This window comes from Strix uralensis, chromosome 1 (genome assembly GCF_047716275.1).
Source record: "Strix uralensis isolate ZFMK-TIS-50842 chromosome 1, bStrUra1, whole genome shotgun sequence".
Taxonomy (NCBI): domain Eukaryota; kingdom Metazoa; phylum Chordata; class Aves; order Strigiformes; family Strigidae; genus Strix; species Strix uralensis.
In genome coordinates this window covers 90,486,946-90,504,647 of record NC_133972.1, presented here as the reverse complement: position 1 = coordinate 90,504,647, position 17,702 = coordinate 90,486,946, and the positions used below count along the sequence as shown (strand labels likewise).

Here is a 17,702-nt window from a genome sequence, read left to right as displayed (position 1 = left end):
CAACCTGCAGGCCCAGTCATGACTTTTGACAGCAGTGATGCAGACCTTCAGGTACTAGGAAATAATTGAAAGAATTCAGAAAATTGCCAAATAAAGATTTCTGCACATGTTCACAAGCTCTTTCTGAGTTACACTCTATGCAATAGTTTTGACATCACTGATGCTGCATCGGGCATTAATCAGCAAAATTTCTGGCTCATTATCTTCAGTTAATTTTGGTGAGTCCTGCTCATTAAGCAGGGTTCATTCCCCAATTCTCTAAGTTGAAATTGAGCATTTAAAATAAAAGTTAATCTCATACTGAGGCATCACTGCCCACTTGCTCACCGGATAAAAATATAACATTATGAGGAGGAAAACTTGCATTTGAGGCCAATCACGGCAAGACAAGAAGCAAAAAAGAAAGTCTAGAAAAAATTATTTTTATCTTAAAATCTATGACATATTTTGCTAGTTTTCCACCCATCTTTTCACACTTCTAAAACTCCACAGTTCTTACTAGATATCTTTTTGGCTGACAGTGAGTTAAGTGAAAAAGTTACCATCCACGACCTGCCCCAGTTGCTCATTAACATCTTTCTTCTCCGCATGTTGCTGCCTCCTCAGATCTGCCAGCTGAACTGCATGCATAGCCAGTCCTGGTGCCAGCCAAAACATTTAGTACCAGATTAAACTTTGTTTTTAAATGCAGGTGATTTGACAGAGACAAGTTAAGGAGAGGCTACAGATGCAATTCTACTGTAAGACAAGATATAATAATTTCTGGCAGGATGTGGTGAAGAGCAGCTGAGGTAGGCTCAGAGATGCAATCTTTTCACCAAGCTCAGAGGCAACAAAGAGGACATTTCAGACCACGGCCTTAAAGTTTTGGAGGACAGATGAGAGGAAGAAGTAACAGAATACCACAGAAATAGCAGCAAACTCTATTAGAGATTGGCTATGGCTTTAAGAAAAAAACTGTTTTATGGAACTGAAAAAAAGAACAAAACTCCTCAGTTTTCTATGCTATCTTATCTTTATGGAATAGCTAAAAACAATAAAGCTATGAAACCAGGAGACTTCTCACAGGGCAGGTGGTGGCATTTAATAAAACTATATCCTTACACGATAAAACTTACTACTCCAGGACAGCCACATTCATAGAAGGAAGTAGCTGATGTGAAGTGCTTACTGAACCCGACAACATTTAAAATTTATTATGCAACCGAGAGAAGGTGCTGTGAGTAGGGTCCCTTAAGGAGACAGTCTAGATACCTTGCAGCTTCCTGATTCTTCCCCTTTCTCAGTCATTTTACAGCCACAACGGCTGGCTCCAAAGCTTATGAGTTGGGTACATCTAAAGCCTGTCTCTAAGAGCCCATTTGTTGTCAAGTCTCACAGACCCAGTGGTAAAAATCAGGCAGTGGTTCAGTCCCTTTGGATAATTAAATACATGTAAATGTTGCCTGCTACACAAGCTAAAAATTGCTTTGTTGTAATGAGTAAGGAAACAGTGAATTCACCACCTTCTTGGGCTCCGGACCAGTGCTCTAGCCAGAAGGCTATGCTTCTCTTCTCTGCTTACTTCAAATAAAATTCATTCTTTGCTCATTTCACAACACCTAGAAATTAAAAAAAAAAAATCTTACACACATAGCATGGGAAATATTCTTTTAATTTAGTCCCTTTTCAGTAACCAGATTAGGAGGCGTTTGTAGGCCTGGTTCTGTACAGGAGATCATAAATTTCAGATGGAAATTTCAAAGGCACTTGCAAAGGAATGTTACTGCGATGCTAAGTCTGCATCTTTAACCCTTCAAATTATAAAAAAGACAGGTAGTCACCAATAAACACCAGAGATATGCCATGTTTTCCTTCTCCACTCTCAGCAATCTGTAATAAATTCAAACAGATGACACACTGCTTCCATGAAAAAGAAAGAAAAGGTAAGAGTGAAGTAGCTTACTTTCATAATTTCTGTCTGGATAGAACACACTCTAATTTGATTGCTATGCTGGGAAGAAAAAAAAAAAAAAATTTAAATTAACCTTTCTCATTCAGAAAAGTTGAAAAAAATTAGAGGCTTCTAGGAGACGCTGCAACGACAAAAATGATAGTGTTCTTACTGCTTCTGAGAAATAGAAACATTTTATTATTTTGAAGTAGCTGGCCAGAGCTGGCAGTTGAACTCAATTACAATTCCATCAGGTGCCAGTTGATACATTCAATAGTGTTTGAGACAAGATGAAATACAGTAGTCCATGCAAATCATAACAGAAAGTAATCTCACTAAGCTGATACTGAGCCATTCCTTGACTAAGAATAGGTCTCACATTCCAGATAAAGAAAATTTAAAACATTCAAACTACAGGATGAAATCAACTTAGCAAAATAATTTAAAAACACATTCCCACAGAACTTACAACAGACAAACATATAACATGGTATTATTCTTGAAAAAAATATCACAAATAATGAAAAAGATGGTATCTTGGTTGATGAAATGTCCACATTGTTTTCTGTGTCCATCTGCAAGAGACCTATTTTCTCCACACTATTTAGCATATGCTGGGGGGAGATAATAATAAGGTTGTTTCAGATTTCTCCAAAGGTTGCACAATGCACCACACATGTAGCATTTACTTAGGATTATCAAATGCAGCTGCACTGGAAAGTAGGAAAATATTAAACATACACAGAAATGAAGCAGTAGACTCAGTCCTTCAGGACAGTTGGTGCTTCCTTTTGCTTAATGCCAGCTAGGCCCCAACCCACTGAGAAAAACACTACAGATTAGTATTTTCTGCCAGGCCACACTTGAAATTAACACTCTTAGTTCTAGTGGCATGCCACTTGAGGGGAAAAAAAATAATTCTAAATTCTGATAAATCAGAAGAAGGACTTTAAATTCTGCCCTACTAAATAAGAGGTTTATCTTAGAAATTAAGGTAATATTTTAAGCACACAAAGAAGCTTTTTCTTATATTTATTTTCTGGAATGCTCTGTTGTCCATCTGAGTCATTTTGCTTCACGAGGCTTCAACTTCTTTCCTTCAGACACTACTCCAGTGCCAAATAAATCTTTGGTCCTCCTGGTAACCAGACTCTATTTTCTGTATCTTACTCCAACATGTCATAAACGTTTTGTTTCACCTGCGCAGGTTCATCTTCTCCTTTGGCCTTAAAGACATCAAACTCTATAAATCAATTCTGTTCTTGCCATTATGACAAGTAAGCCCGACTTATCCTTCTTGTGGTTCCAAGTCTTGAATTTTTCCATTCACTAATACTCTTACCTCTCCACAGAAATATGTATTTCTGGAAAAAGGGGACTTGGCTTCATAATCAACACAGGTAAAAAAGTATCCTCCAGAAATGAGTCTATCTAATTCTCTAATCTGGTTTCTTCAGTTACTGAAGATTGGAGTGGACATTCACATCCAAGGTGACTAGAAATGAGCACTTAATAGATGCAATATGTTCCCACGTCAAGACTATTAAAGAAGTACATTGCTAAAGACTTAGAATTGGATTTGATCCCTGTGAAATTGCCACATAACTCCACAGAATTCAGCACATTATTATTCTTTAAAAATAGCCAACAATAAGTAAACACTTACTGCAAATAGGACTGCAGACTGGACAATAAAAGCAAAAATGTAAGTTGAAAGGAACTTTTGGAGATCATCTAGTCCAGACTCCTCCTCAAGTCAGGGCTAACTTCCAAGTTAGGTTGGGTTGCTTTAGGGCTTATCCAGATGAGTTTTAGAAATCACTAGGGATGGAGGTCCCTCTCTAAGCAATCTGTTCCAATGCTTAACCTCACTCCCTGTGAAAAGTTTCCTCCTTACATCCAATGGGAGTTTCCTTCATTGCCACTTGTGTCCACTGTCCTCTGCACTGTTGCTGTGCACCTCCCAGGAGAGCTTGGGTCTGCTGCCCTACTGTTCCTGCAAGCAGGACCCTGTGATGTCTTGTCCCTCGTCTCCTCACAAAACAGATCCTCCAGTGCCTCAGTGGCCTCCCACTCAACACTTCGCATTTTCTTGACCTCCTTCTTGTTTTGGAACACTGCAACCTGGGCACAGCTGTCCCATTGCAATGGAAGAGGAGAATCCCCTGCCCCGACCCTCCAGCTGTGCCCAGCCATCGGGAAGCCTTCCTTGCTGCAAGGGCACCAGATCCTCATGTCCTTTTCCGTGGAACAGTTGGCAGCTGGGCCATAGTGTTGCGCTGGGTAATGCCAAACCATGTGCAGGACTTTGGCTGAGCTGTCTGTGTGAATGGTAGTTTTAAGACAGAGTCCTGTTCTAAGAAACTTAAGCCTAAAGTAGGTGAGACAGGATGAAAAATAACTGTTCAAGAAAGGCAAGCCATTAAAAAAGAGGCCAGTTAAAAGTTTTGAGCAGGATTCAGAGGGACAAAATGCAAATTCAGGAGCTTCTGTTCAAGGTGTGGGAGACAGATAATTGAGAGACTCAAATCCAGGAATGGGTGAAAGGGATAAATAAAGCAATAGTATTAGAGGGTTACTTTGCTGTAAGGCATAAGAATAGAAGAACGATTGAAAGCAAAATAAGATTATGTACAACCTTAGGCATGCAGCTCACCTCTTCATTCATTTATTTATTTTTTTCACTTCTGAGATTCCAATTAGGCAACATCAAAGATACCACAAGCCACTTTAGGTATAAAAAGGTCTTCAAAAGGAAAAGTAGTACTGCAGCCTGTCAGAGCTACCTGACGAAGAAGAGTTCAATAATCCTCTACTGCACTTGAGCAATGAGGAGTGAGAAGTATAACCTTAAAATATAAGTAATGGAAAAAAATAGGTATGTGCCTGAAAGGAAATCTCAAATTCATCATGCTAAGCTTTCAAAGACAAACTTTAAACAAAATGGAGGTAGCTGAAAATACCTATTCATTTTGCTTGTGAGAAAAACGAATCTCTCGGGCCTTTAGGCAGTAGAGAATTATGTGGTCTTTCGAACTGAGAAAGTGCAAACTGTAAAGGATCAGACTGAATAAATGTTAAGATGCCAGTCTCACAGGGCCTTTGGGAATCTATTCAATAACAATATTTTTGAGATGTCTCACACAGGAATGGTGAATTTGTTATAGTTATTTACACCTTGCAGAGTAAGCTAATAAAAAAGCAAGGATGTGTTTATGCATTAAAGAAAAAAGACAAAGAAAGTATCTGCATGAGAATGCATAACAGGTATAAACAGACCAGTCATTTTAAGGTAAGCTGAAAAGGAAAAAAACAAAAAAAAACCAAAACAAAAAAAAAAAACAAACAAAAAAAAACAAACAAACAAAAAAAAAAAAAACAAAAACAAAAACTGATAACTTTCAACTGGACCATACTATAAAAAAGATTAATGTTTTCCACTTAGCATCTTTCAAGTCTTGAAAAATTAGTCTGGTTAGTAGGGCTCTTTCCCTCAATTTATGTAAAGACTTGAAATGCAGAATTCATTTAGTCCTCATAGCAAGAAGAAACCTCCTTATCATAAAAAAGGCAGAGGCAAGCAATTGGATGGAGGAACAGTTTCCTAAATGTGTAAAGAACAGTACTACTGTTACAGCTATCGCAGATGGGACAAGGGTGGTGGTATCCAACATCCAAAAATGAGATATATACGTCTGAAAAACTTTCTTGAGTAAGCCCTGGTATCAACCCTGATGCAAAGACCTGCTTCCCGAATACAAGTTTTCTGTCCGTTTTATTCAGGCTACAATAATAATGGTAGCTGTAGAGAAGCCTCTTGCTCAGTATGATGGGAAGGTTAATACCAACAGAAACCATCTCCATTGCAAAAGTTTTTCTGTGCTGTTGACCAGGAGTGCCAATAAAAAGTTGAAGCCCTTGGCTGTGGATCTCAAGGTTGGGATCCAACACAGTATGCAAATATATTTTTCTCTGGTGAGCCAAAATTAAGCAGAAGATAGGTATAATTTCCAATATTTAGTATATTGCTCATAATATCCTAAAACTAATTTATAAACACTGATTATTGGGTCTAAGCCTGTAATCCTCTTTAGGAATAAGATACCTGCTACATAAATAGCTTCTTGAGAAAAAAAAAATCAACTTCATTATGTGGCAACCTGTAAAACTAACTACATCTTCTTCTGAAAAGAAAAAGATAAGGAGGCATAAAGGAGCTGACTCTAATTGACACCTTTACTACAATAATCTGGAACAATACTTCAAGAGGAGCAAAAAAACAGGTTTAGTCATGCCCTTTTTCTCTTGTATCATATCCAAAAAAAGGTTTCAATCTCTTTCTTAAATTACATACTTTTACTTCTTTATTGAATTCTTTATTTCATTACTTCTGTCCTTTCCTTTCTGCTTTTTTAAATCAATTGCTAAAATTACCCAGCAGAATTGCACATCAGGTATTTAACACTTCCTTTCATTGGCATGAGATATATGGGAGACAGGACCTTAAAATGCCAGTCATTATGTACATATCATTAAGCTAACATTTCCTGCAGACAAAATATGTTCACAGATGTAACAGGGATAGGGCCAAATTGGATTTAAACTATAAAGTTCTTTGTTTCTGCCCCTAATCAAAGTCCATCTTTGTTTCAAATATAATGTTCTCTAATGTCAGGTATATTGAGGACTCCACCAAAATGGAGCAATGAACTTGGACCTCTAATGTAGCTACAGCTAAAATAAAAACAGAAGTGAAAATATAGAGTGGGCAGTAATGAAAAAGTATAAAGTCATAAGGAAAAAAGTAGGGAGTTGAGAAGACAAAAAATCAGCAAGAACAACAATTGCCCCATCTTCGACAGCAAAGGAGGTTCACAATTCCCCACCTGAATGGCAACTGTCTGGTGCACAGGGACTCAGCAGGAACCCACATCTGAGTTAGCAGGCATTATAATGCTCTGTCTAGGAGCAGGTTAGCCTTACCTATCTACTGTTTGTATCAGCCAATAAATAATTGCTGTGTACTCATAAATTCCCTGCTTGCAATTCTCTGTGTATGGTAAAAAGTTGTTCACATAAAAGTGACATGGTAGAGGAAGGGTACAGAAAATAAAAGTATGGTTTGATTAAAGAGTTATCTATCAGTTTGAATGTACTAATACTGCAGTTTTTAAAATAAGAAAATGAACGTGGCCTTCAGGTTTCACAAAGGATAAACAACTTTGCCACATCAGAAAATCAGTTCATATTTTTAAGTCTGAATGTTGATAAAACAGTATTTTTAAAACAGTCTGCCTTGTTTTAAAGCTGCTTGCGTGGCAACATCAGCAGATGATAAAGAAGAGCGAAGTGTTTCCCTTTAGGACAAACATTGTATTCACATACAGGATATCCACATTATAGGAATGTCATTATCAAAGGCCTTAGTGTCACAGTAAGATCAACAGCAATCTACAAAGATTGACTACTAAACAGACTGACAGGCTTCAGACCTTGTCCACCAATCAATTTGTATGGCATTCAGTTTCTAGTTCTCCTTTTCCTGAATGACACAACATCGACGATTCTCAGAAGACAAAAGCCAATTCTATTTTAAAGTTCCTCTATTTAGTTTACAGTTGCTATAACTACTTAAATGTTTATTAATATTTTTCAAAAAACATAACCTGAATATTGCAGATTTGGAGGTGGTCATATACCAAATCACATTAATTCACAAGCTTTAATTTTAATGGATACATTGAAGTCCTGAAAAAAATATTTACAAGCTATCCTTAGAGCCTTTTAATAAAACCGGTTGTCTTTCACCTGGAATGAAATATGAATGCTAAGTAGAGAAGCATCCATGTTTTTTGATTTCTGCAAAGTTAAGAAAAGCAATACCCTTTCTGTAAAGTTAAGAAAAGCAATACCCTTTTTTTTAAAAGCAAAATTGCAGCTACATGTTGCAAATAAGTACATGCACACAAGTCCCAAAATGTGTAGCACATCCATTTAAATGAGCCACGTGCAAGGGGACATTCTTGAGTTTCGCTCTGCAGGGGAGTCACAACACTCATTAAAATATAATAAGCTCCACAATGAATAGAGCAAGTGCTCATTATAATGTAATGACCAATAATTATCACACAATGGTCCTGTGGAGTAAACTCATTGCATTCCAAGTATGTTATACCTCTTTTTCTTTTAAAAAAAGGCATAAATGGGAGCTTCTCCTGTCTTGGTTCAGAACTAGGAAACATATAGACATGTTGACATGACATAGTGTATCTGACCAAACACACTACCATAATGTAACAATGCAAGCCCAGCTGATTTCAGTAGTACAGTGGGCATTAATAGCTTTAGTAAATCAGTCCTCACCTGAACTTATACAGTCTGAAAAAGCACAGGTTCATTAGCTTTTAAGTCACAACACAAGGGTATACAGTAAACAAAGCTCTTCCTGCTGGTTTTGCTTGAGAGATATTCACAAACCTCCTGAATAGGTTTCTATCTAGGAGGCTACTTTTTAAAGGCATGTACAAAGGAACATCCCTCTCGTCATCTTTTCCATTCAACTGCCTCATGGCTAAAGAAAGATTATCGAAATAAAGGTGCCCTATTTTTCTTTCCCCACATCCAGCCTGTTGCTCCCCTCATTTTCACTGCATTAGATCTGGAACTTGCCAAACCTTCATTAAAATGACATAACTCTCTAACATGGCAGAAAATTAACCCAAGAAAAAAAAAAAAAAAAACCAAAAATCCAAGCCCTACAAAAAAGCAGCAACTTGTTGGCTGAGTCATCTTGCATAAATTCTCCATAAACTTCTCTATGGTCTCAGGATATCACTTCTCTGGTAACACACATCCATCTACTGACTCCTCCTTAAGAGGCCAAGAGGTCTCTGACAATATGTTTTTCACTTGTAGTATAAAACATGGTTGGTAGCATGATTGTTTGAGCCAGATCTGAGAAACAGAAAGGCCTCCTCCAGGACCATATTCATGTAAGAACACTCCTAAACCTAGAGTGTCCAATTTACAGCACACAAGTCACACATACCACCAGGCCAACGTTTACTTCCTAGCAGCAAGCCAGGGACTGATCCATGGTACTCTGCCAGCACCGCAGACACACTCCCTTATCTATAAGCCACGCACAGCCTGTGTGCCCATAACGCACCTGGTAAACACCTGGGAAGAGGTGGCTGCTGCCTGAAGGCACTTCTGGCAGCAGGTCACATCATCTGCTCCAGGAACAGTAGTCACCTTCCCACCATGCTGCTCCCTGGGGCAACTCTGGGGCACCCACCATGTTAATGCACTGTGAACCTTATGCCTAGGATAGCTGTCCTGAGAATATATAGAATAACAAATAAATCCAGTTTATTTAGGAAAAACTAGACCTTGTATGAATCAACTGTACTGTGAATACTTTGCAGTCTTTACCTGACACTGAAAGAAGCTCAACCAGCTAGAAATGTTGAGCACCACTTGAAAACATATGTTTGCTTGCAGATTGTCTTGCCACTTTCCAAAACCACTTAGAAGGGTTTCTAATACAAAGCTATGCTGGATTTCAAAGTGTTAGTTGTGCATTCATTGAAAATGAATGAGTATAAGAACGAACATTACATTTCTTCAGCGGTTTTCTAAAAGAAGTCTTAGATGGTTCACAATTTAAAAAAAAAACTAGGAAAAAACCCAACTTCACATACAATGCTAAATGAAATTATTATTTTACACCTTCTGCCATGCAAATTCAAAAATATTTAAGATTTCTCTAGGCTGAATAGGCAGGGTAATAACTCTGAGCTCAAACTCCTTGATATGAAAGTAAGAATTTGTGCTTTAATAAATGGCAAATATATAACACATTTTCTTCATCATCAAAGTATGTGGAAATTGAATGTAATAAATGATGTGTAGCTTTTATTTTTGACTCCCATAAGAAGGCTTATTATTTATTAGAAAGAAAAAAATGTAAAACATAAAAGACATAGTGATTGAGGACTGTAATCCAGATATAAATTAGTTTCCTTTTTATTTTTAAATATTAGCAGTTCCCATGGGCATTTAATAGCTGCCATGCTACAGTGGTGCTCATATGCCCTAGTTTTATTTCACCTCTCCTGAAAGCCAAGATTTTACACTTAGAAGAGTCAGCAGTTCCCAGGTGCTAATACAATATATCAGTGTTAAAAATACCTTCTTACATTCAAATGAAACTTTTCTCACTATTGAACAAACTAAGGAGCTACGTCCTTTTTAGCAACGACTTTTTTCTTCAAATGTGCACAAACACATGCATACACATTCCAACACCCTCAAAACTAATAGCAACACTTTTCCTGTGCTGCCACCATTGCTAAACTGTTAACCTTTTTATTAATTATAGGAAGGTTCGCAACTGAAGGAGCACTTGTACTTTACAGGTAGTAGAGGATTCACTGGGACAGTGTCTCAAACCTGCTTCTGAGTACCTCAAATGCTTGCCCTACTACTATAGAGATGGTCTCTATGTTACTATTTTTTAAAAACTATTAATTCTATCAATTTGAGTATAAACAATGACTGAACATGATACTAGCCAGATATCCAAGCCTGAGAAATTTCACCCCCTGCCCCAATTCCAAGTGTCAGCTTCAGTCTCATTCTAACAACTGCCCTATATGGAAATGGTCTTTACAAGGAAAAGGCAAAACAAAAATATTTCCTCTGGGCAAGGTATAATTATTGATAATGAAAGTCACTTCATAGTCTCTTGGACCAAAAGATTTTCATTCACAGCTCTCCCACCACCCAATAAAAGTAAGATGTGAATTAAACAGAATTCAAATCCAAATGTATAACTTCGGTATAACAATATTTACTCATTTAGTTAACTGGTCTAATCACAGAATATTATTCAAAATAAATAATTTAATATAATTATGGAAATGTACATTCCCATATGTGAAAATAAGCAGACTTGGGTCAAAGAATAGATAATTTTACTGCCACATGATGTGATCAGTAAATTTTACATGCTTTTAACAGTACCAAGCATTGTTTTTTTTAAAAAAAAGCTGATTTCCATTTCTTTGTACCTTCCCAAAGAATATGTGTGTGTGTGTGTGTGTGTGTGTAACCATATATGCATCCATAACTGTGACTATAAGGGCTTAATGGCAATTAATTATGAAACAATACAGTATATGATAAAGACCCTGGAACAGGTTGTCCAGAGAAGTTGTGGATGCCCCATCACTGGAAGTGTTCAAGGTCAGACTGGATGGAGCTTGGATCAACCTGCTCTGGTGAAAGATGTCCCTGCCCATGCCAGGGGGGTTGGACTATCTGATCTTGAAGGTCCCTTCCAACCCAAACCGTTCTGTGATTCTGTGATACACCCGGAAATACCAAAACAGGGAAGTCAATCAAATACAGAGTTGGTTGTTTTCAACAGGATTACTGCATAGGAAGAAGACATGATGAACAGTATTTAGATCACCTACATTTAGGCATATACTTCAGTTCAAGCTACCTATGTCCCCAGCAGGGAGAGGCAGGTTTCTCCACAAAACAGTTCAAAACAATTCAAGTGCATGAAAAATGTGAAGCTGGCTGATTTGTAATGCCTGGTTGACCACCCCTGGCTGATGGAGGAACCAGATGAGGACACAGCTCTCCCCAGTTCCACCTCCAACAAACTGTCCTAAGGAAAAGCATGCCTGTCCTACTGCCTCACTCCTCCCGTCTGCTAAGTCAAGACAATGTGACTGATCCCTCTTGTAAAGTACTTCCAGGGTTCAACATTAAGGACTGTGCAGTACTACACACACAAAAAAACCTCACAGGTCACTACAGTCCTATGGTAGAAATGCAGCCAGTACCTGAGCTAGCTTGGGTATTTTTATATGACACTTCACAAACACCCTTTATAATTTGTCCATGTAAGTACTGGATAAATTATATTGAAACCTAGGTAAGGTGGAGTGAGGATGGAAAAATATGTCTGTGACATAAATATATTCCTTCTTGCAAGAATATTTGCTTAAAAGAAGCAAACAGTTTCATAAAGAGTGGGGAGTCAAGTTCGTAACTGTAAAATAACTGTCTTTTCTATTGTAACAAACACAGCCTTAACTCTGCTCAGGTTTGAAGTAATTCCACAAAAAATATAAAGGGCAATTGTCATCATGCAAAATCACAATTCTTACAGGCCTCAGGCATCTGTTAAATCTATTTTCAGTATGCAAGACCTGCAGATGTGCAAATGCCATCAAGTTGCTTATTAGTTACTTACAGAGTTACATGACTATGTTGTTCTGTTTGTGCTCAGCACACAGAGACATTATTTAAAAAAAACAAATCCAAAACAACTCTCTCCGTCCCCCAAAAAACAACCCCCATATAGGAGATTAGGCTTATGCATGAGACTTGGGGGATTTGAAGCGAGTGTAATAACTGCAGCAAGCATAATGTTACATCACTCCCTTCAAATCCCCAACTGGTTTCATTTAAATTCCTGTTGATTCTCCATCTGCATATTAAGAACAGTCAAAAAAAGTAATGGTACATTATTTAAAGCATCTCAGTATCAGTAGTTTGTCTGATAAAGCCTAGTTTTGGAGGAAAAAAAATTCTGCCATTCTTCCTTCTCCCTTATGGGAGACATGATTTTTTTGGCTCCCAATGCAGGAGCTTAAAAATTCTTACTTCAATTCTTGGATTGAATTTTCAAATTCCATGTAGCTTCATTTTCTAGAAATGGAGAGCAAAACTGTGTTTATAATCAAAACCGATTTATAAAGTAATGGAGACACAAACACTTCAGTATTAGGCTCTGCAATATTTTTTAAAAACAATTTTGTCCTATATTCGTTCTGTAATTATCGTGCGATGTTCATGTCATACTGGAAATTACAGAGTGCTTCACGGACTTGTTTAAGATTGCCCATCAAGTAAGTGGTGAAATTAAAGCACTTCACCCTGATTTATCACTGGACTATACTCTCTTTAAACTAGAACACTGTTGACCAAGGAAAATAATTTTTCTACTATAATTAATGCTAGTGAGATTTACTACTGGATTATATAAATCTTTGGAGGCAATTTTGGGGTTTTCATATTATTTCCGCTTACAACCTTTGTATATGCATCTCCTTCCTCTAGGAGAAGATGAATAGAATCTCTCCTATGAATAGAATCACTATATTGATTTTTTTTCCCTACCTATTTCCTCCCCTTCCTGTCATGTCAGTTGCCACCTTTATTTTGCACTGCCAACAAGCAGACTGCCTCAACATGTCATGATGGCTGATATAGCTTAGGCTCTTTTGCAGGACAGCTCTGCCAACTAGCTGTTAACTGTCCGAGCAGGAGCTCATGTTCATCTGCATGGAACAGATGACTCACTGGTATTTAGCTGGTTTGATTCAACCTGATAACACAGATAATTTTCAGCACTACTTGTATTAACAGAAATGTAGCTCTGGAGCCAGAACTTCCAGACATGGAACAGGATTTTTCACACCCTTCAAATTTCATTTATCAGCCTGAGATGAAGGTTGAAGTCTTCCACACAACCATGTTGAGAACGAACAACTCAATTACTCCCATTTTAAATGTATTTATTTCTAGTTATTGAAAAATATCCAGTCCTTATTAAAACCAGTGATTAAAGTTAAACTGAGTTCAGAAACAAATTTTTTTTTTTTTTTATAATCACTTACATAAATGTTATGTACCACAGGAATGTCAGTACTGGTACAATAACAACTGTGCCTCTCTGGCACGCACACATGCACTCTCACACACTTATTTTGGATGTTGAAGACATTTATCCCCAGTTGTTTTATAACATTACATATGTTCACCAGAACTGTTAGCATGAGCTAGCACAACACGTGCCAACAAAGGGTTGAGTTGGAGTCTCTGCATTGCAGGACAGAAACACTAGACAGCAACAATTTTAATGTAGGTAGTAGACTGTTGCTCTCAAATTAAACTATCTGGGAAATTACTGCTCAAAGTATAAAAACTTCAACTGCCATTTTGTCCTAATAGCAGGGTCAGCACTCCTAACCTGGTGAAGCCTTATAGGATCCTCAGCACCTACAAGTGGAAGGAATTTGGTTTTTAATCTCATCTGTAAATGGTTCAATCAGCAACACAGTGCCCCCTATGCCATGCTTGTGCGCTGGATCTGCTCCTATTTAAAGGAAAGCGCTTGTCTAACATGCTATTTCTCCTGTCATTTTTAGAGGGAGCAGGCAACAGCAAATGAGTTGGTTTGTTTTTTGCTTTCTGTTTGTCTGTTTTTCTTAGAAAGGAAGTCTATTGGAGTCTTTAAGTAGGATGATTAGTAATTCTAACTAGAAAACTATTACATTGTTTCCATAGGTCCACATTAAAAACATAAAAAGAGCCACACCTTAATTTGCATTAAGTAACCATAATGTACCATGTCTTCTTCATAAAAGTCTGAAATTAAATATTCTGTCAAGGCAGTGGAGTAGGTTAGGGAAGCCTTTGGGTTCTTTATCTAAATGAGTCTTCTTACCTTTACAGTTAGGCAAAATGCCAAACATATGCCAAACTTTTAAATGATTTTAATGTTTCCCCTAAAGGCAAACATTTACTATTGTCCAGGAGAAGGATAATTATTGCAGAAGGAAGGCTTCAGTGTTTTCACACAACGGTATATGATTGACTGCAACATAGAAGTAAAGCTTTGGAAATGTAGGAGCTGTGCTTAGTGTCTTGGAATGAAAAATAAAATATGTACCTTGAATAGAGGCAGTGATTTTATCACCTGTGCTAACTGAAGTAATAATTTTACCTGTGTTTTCCATTGTATTTCTTTTGATTATGGAAAACTAATGGGGCATTGGTGCTCACGAAATTGGATTTATCCCAAACCCTAATCTGAATGATGAACTACATTAAAATAGAAGAAATGTTCATACTGCTTTACAGAGACCCACTCAGAGAAATACATGCAGGGGTGGACACATTTCATTGGCTTCTGTATCCTGTCTTCCTTGTATCTTGTCACTCGTGTACACAAACCAGACTCTCACAGGCACACACAGACAGAGCGAGGTTCAGGACTACCTTGTCTTCCAAGATAGATATTAGTGAAGTTGTCCTGAGGAACTCTTTGCTTGCAAAAACACTCGGTTCCAGAGCACTGGCAGTGCAGTTGGTGAAAAGGTGGTGTGAACTAAAGGCACTTAGTACTTTTTGTTCATTAAGAAGGATAGCACGGGGGCGGGCTAGGAGAACATGAAGAGAGGATTCATTTCTGGCTGTGCATTATTTACAGTACCCTTTACACAAAGTAAAGTTGGGTCACTGCTTCAGCTTTAACAAGCAGCTAAAGGTAAATCTGCAAGAGGTCTTTTTCTGCTGAGATTTCAGTCCTCAGTTGTCACATAATATTGCAGACGTGGGGAAAAAAAAAACCCAAACCAAACCAAAACTGAAATTGCTATTCAAATATCAAGCTTAATGTTCTTCACATACAGTTTCACATGGCATGCTCTTTGCATAGAAAGGCTCACATATGTGAGTTGAGCTAAAGAATCTGCCTGCCATCACCATTAAAATGTATCTGCACATTATTCCCGTAAATTAAGCAGCAGAATTGTAGGTATTATGAACACGGTCACACACAAACACACACACACACACAGAGCGCCGCTACCTTTCTACGCCTGCATTTTGCGGGTCCCTTTACAATCGCTTCGGATAAGCAAAAGCGATTCTACAGCACCACAAGGGTAAGGCTTTCGTACCAGCGGTAACTTTAAGACAGACAAATTACAGGTTGTGGACCCACTGCGATAGCATTATCGCACAAAATATTTTGCACTGCTTAGACGGCTGTGTTAGCAGCACCACTGTCCAGAAATACCCATGTTGCCACATATTAAAGTGTCATTTAAGCCTTACCTTGGCTGACTTGCCCTAACTGGTGACAAGGCACTTTAATTTATGAGAAGCAAATGGGGACTTTTCGCAGTGCTGGCGGCACAGCTGCTCGCCGTCCTCAGAGAGGCACCCGGCCCCGGCTCCGCGTCCCTCGGAGCCCCCAGCCCGCGTCCCTCGGAGCCCCCAGCCCCTCGCCGCCGGTCCTGCGGCGCCGGCAGCCCGGCCGATTGGCTGCGCCGCCCGCCCGCCCCCGCTCCCGCTCCCGCTCCCTGCCCGCCCCCGTCCTTCTCCCCTCCCCGCCTTGTTTTCCCCTTCTCCAGCACTTCGGGGCTGCACGCAGCCTCCTGCGCGCAATGGCAGACCCCGGCCAGCCCCAGCACTCGGCAGGAAGCGCGATTCATCCCTCCTTCCCTCGCTCCATCCCTCCCTCCCTCGCTCCATCCCTCCGTCCCTGCATACCGATAGAACCGGTGCGTACGGGCACGAGCACGTCTTTGTCCGGCAACTGCGCGGCTGCGGAAACCCCCCTTCCGTGCTAGAGCTGCTGAAGAAGGACGGCTCCGGCTTGGCGACAGCAAGCCCCTAAATTCGGTGCCGGGAAGGGGGGCCGGGGGACGAGAGGGCTGGGCTGTCGGGTGGGGTGGGAGTGCAGGGAAGGGGCGCACCGCCGAAAGCGGGCAGCACGGCACTGGTGTGGCGAGCCAGCGATAAATTTTCCTATTTCTGTGCAAAGTCGTCACAGCCTGCTAAACATTCAACTGCCGGCTCGTTCATCAGCCATCCACATGGTCCGACGGTGGCTGCAAGATTCAGATGGAATGATGCCCTTTAATGCCTCCTTCCAGTCCTGCTGGGGTACTGGAGCTTTCATATCGGCCACCCCTCCCCTTCCAGACCAGCTCCAGTCCTTAAAAGATTTCCTGCCCTTTAGTACCCTATATTCATATTACTACACCATAAACTGTAAATTGGTGGATAACTTACGTCCTTTCAGGCTGGTCTGGATCAAGGCAGCCTGACTGATGCAGAAGTCATTCCAAAATCTGGACCTCGTATAACATCTTTAGTCCAGATACACCTTACTTGGAATTAAGATTAATGGCATTCTCCTGATTCAGAGTTTCAGTAATGGAGCAAATGTGTGTCAGACGCTGCTTATCCAACCTGCTAAGGCAGTGTATTAAAAATGTAATTAACATATAAACGAAAGCCCTGGCACATGCCCTACTGGCACAGAGGAGCCCTGCTCCTGGCCAGCAAGACCTGGAGTGAGCCATGAAGCCAGAGTCCCGAAGCCCCAGAAGGAAACGGCAAGACGGGAGAACAGAAAGCTACTGGTTACTGGTATTGTGGGCCAGAAGCAGCATCCGAAGTATAAATGATAGGCACCCTGTCTATAAATGATCTAGATTGGAAAAGAAGAGCTGAAAAGAGTAATTCTACAGTATAACATAACCGGAAGGGAAGCTGTTACATCAGATTAGATGGAAAGAACAACACTGCTCACTGAGATCACTTAAATCAAAGTCGGGATAAAATCCAGTGCTGGATTTTGAGAACTTTTCAAACAAAATCACTCTGAGCTGTTCAGTGATATACGTTAAAAATGAATTTGCAAGCCGGGTAGGGAACTGAAGGCAAGAAGCAGCTAGTTGTTTGAATTTGGGAGATGTAAGCTCTCAGAGGAAATGAAATAGAAGCTGTTTCAATTTGCTATTTATACGTCCTCTGGCTTGCAACTGCAGCACATATGAATCAATGCTTTAATACACCGTCTTCAGAATGTTCTCTCATGTAACTTCTGTTAGGTTTTGCATAGCTCCAGATCCAGATCTCGTGATATGGGGGATGGGCTGCTTTCATC

General features: G+C 39.4%; 1 protein-coding gene across 1 annotated transcript in view; it reads right to left on the bottom strand.

Annotated features, from left to right (window-relative positions):
- Positions 1-15,985, bottom strand: part of CDH18 (cadherin 18) — a 273,391-nt gene extending 257,406 nt beyond the window's left edge. The window contains exon 1 of the mRNA XM_074873928.1: positions 15,860-15,985. The gene's annotated coding sequence lies outside the window, so the exon portion shown is untranslated. The remainder of the gene's footprint in view (positions 1-15,859) is intronic.
- Between the last annotated feature and the right edge of the window lie 1,717 nt (positions 15,986-17,702).